The sequence below is a fragment of the Triticum aestivum genome, chromosome 4B (assembly GCF_018294505.1).
Source record: "Triticum aestivum cultivar Chinese Spring chromosome 4B, IWGSC CS RefSeq v2.1, whole genome shotgun sequence".
Classification (NCBI taxonomy): domain Eukaryota; kingdom Viridiplantae; phylum Streptophyta; class Magnoliopsida; order Poales; family Poaceae; genus Triticum; species Triticum aestivum.
In genome coordinates this window covers 587,561,466-587,563,669 of record NC_057804.1, presented here as the reverse complement: position 1 = coordinate 587,563,669, position 2,204 = coordinate 587,561,466, and the positions used below count along the sequence as shown (strand labels likewise).

At 50.7% G+C, this 2,204-nt stretch overlaps 1 pseudogene; it reads right to left on the bottom strand.

The window, feature by feature from the left end:
* Positions 1–718: 718 nt before the first annotated feature.
* Positions 719–1,789, bottom strand: LOC123090245 (BTB/POZ and MATH domain-containing protein 2-like; annotated as a pseudogene).
* Between the last annotated feature and the right edge of the window lie 415 nt (positions 1,790–2,204).

The window sequence follows — 2,204 nt, the reverse complement described above, 5'->3', positions numbered from 1 at the left end:
AGAAATCCAGGAAAAAAGCACCGCGAAAATAGTTTCTTTACCAGTCAAAAGAATCGATTTCAATCCTTGCACCTAGGGCTGGAAAAAAAGCTCGAAGCTCGCGAGCTAAATGAGTAGCTCGTAACTCGGCTCGAATCGACTCGAACTCGAAGAATAACAAGTCGAGCCGAGCTTTAGTTTAAAATCGTTTATAGACCAAGTTAAACAAGCCAATCTCACGAATACTTGTGTAACTTGTTAGGCTTGGTACAAAAGATCAGCTACTCCCAATACAAAAAAAGATCAGTCACTCAGCACCCTACGTTTCAGGTGCACAACACAAGGTCTAGCCGTTGAAGGCCCAACCGCCTAGAAGACTCATGCGTTATAAGGAAATTGCAATTGTTTAGTGATATATATATTTAATATATACATAATCATTTTTATCATATTTGAGAATTTTATGTTCATATCTTAAACGAGCTTAACAAGCTAAACGAGCCAGCTCGCGAGTTATATGAGTCGAGCCAATCTTGGGTTTAAGCTCGTTATAGTAACGAGTCGAGTCGAGCTAGCTCGTTAACGAAACGAGCTCTAGCGAGTCGAGCCGAGCTGGCTTGACTCGGCTCGGTTTCCAGCCCTACTTGCACCCCTGATATATAAACGACAGCCACAGATGTGAAAATAGAAATAACAGGATGATTCAGAAAAAAATGCCATAAGTTTCAACAGAAGCATGTCAGGGAGCAAGCTTGGCGAGCAACTCCTCGAGAAGAGAGGGGCAGCTGCTCCTCAGATGCTGAAAGCCCTCGCTCGCCATGGCCGCCTTCAGGTTCCGCGGAGAAGTGAGGAACTTGAAGCACACCTTCTTGAGCGCACCGCAACCGTGCTACTCGGCCAAGGCCAACGTCGTCGCCACCGTGCTTCTGCAGAGGCCGCTGCAGAGCCTCTCCACGCAGATCAGCTTGAGCCGCTCCATGTCATACCTGTCCGCAGCCACAAGCAGATGCTGGGCCATCGCCGTCGAGTCCCCGTCGTCCATCTCTGGCAATGAGTCGGTGTAGATGAAGTGGAGGAGAGCCCTGAACACATTGGCATCCATGTCGTTGATTTGTACGCGAGTTGCGGTCTTCTCCTTCATCGGGCCAAGGAGCTCCGCCCTGAAGACGGAGGACCGGGCGGCGAGCATGTACCTGTGTGCGGGAAACGCCTCGCCGCCGACCTCGAAGGTGACGTCCGAGCCCTCGCCAGCCGAGAGGAGCCGGGCGAGATGGTGGTGCATGTCTGACGGCGGCACCAGGACCGCCGGAGCGGTGTGCTCGGTGATGATCTCCATCGACACCGTGACGTCACACCTGATTCTCAAGACATCGTCCTTCAAGTAGACAGATCCCTCCAAGTCCTTGCGTTTGATTACGCCGGAGCCCCACGGTCCTTCTGTTACTCTGAAGGCGCATATCTGGCTTTCGTTGCTGTATGATGTCCCTGATTGCCCGTGCTGATCGACCAAACTAATCTTGAACTGTGCCTTGACCTCGTCGGCATCGGTGTGAACGAGACATAGATAGATGGATATCCAGTCGGCGTCATCTGAGGTTCTACGGTCGGGGTAGTACAGGATACACCAGCTATGGCCGCGGACGTCGAACGTTCCGGACTTGATGAACTTGCCGGTGCCGAGCCCCATGGTGCGGGAGTACCCGTCGACCGTGAGGACGTGCGACCCGGACACGGCCTGCGCGACAATGGCCGACGCCGTCGGCGACGTAGCGCCGCCGCCAATCTTAGAAGGTGGAAAAGAGGTGGACATGGCGACGGCCGCCAAGTACCGTACTACCCAAGTTTTCCCCGCAACGGTCTGTGCTTTTTTGTCTAGTCTTTTCTCTTTTTAGGGTACTAGCAAAAGAGCCCGTGCGTTGCAACGGGAGAAAAAAATAACACACACTCTTAACCCAATAATCATAATATGTTCATGCATTTTATTTTAGCGAGGCATCATTTTTATGTTGCCGCTTATCCTCCTTCTCACCCTCAGTGGCCTCAGTGTTCACACAAACCAAAGTGTGATTGAATGTTGTTTTTCCCCTGCCAGTTTTTTCAGAGGTGCTCATGTGTGGTTGTCGATGTTTTCTTTCGTCTCTTTATGATTTTAGTGGTTGTTTATTTGCAATCCAGATCGTCGTGGTACGAAAGAAAAACGGACGTGCCCTATAGGTTACAAGTTC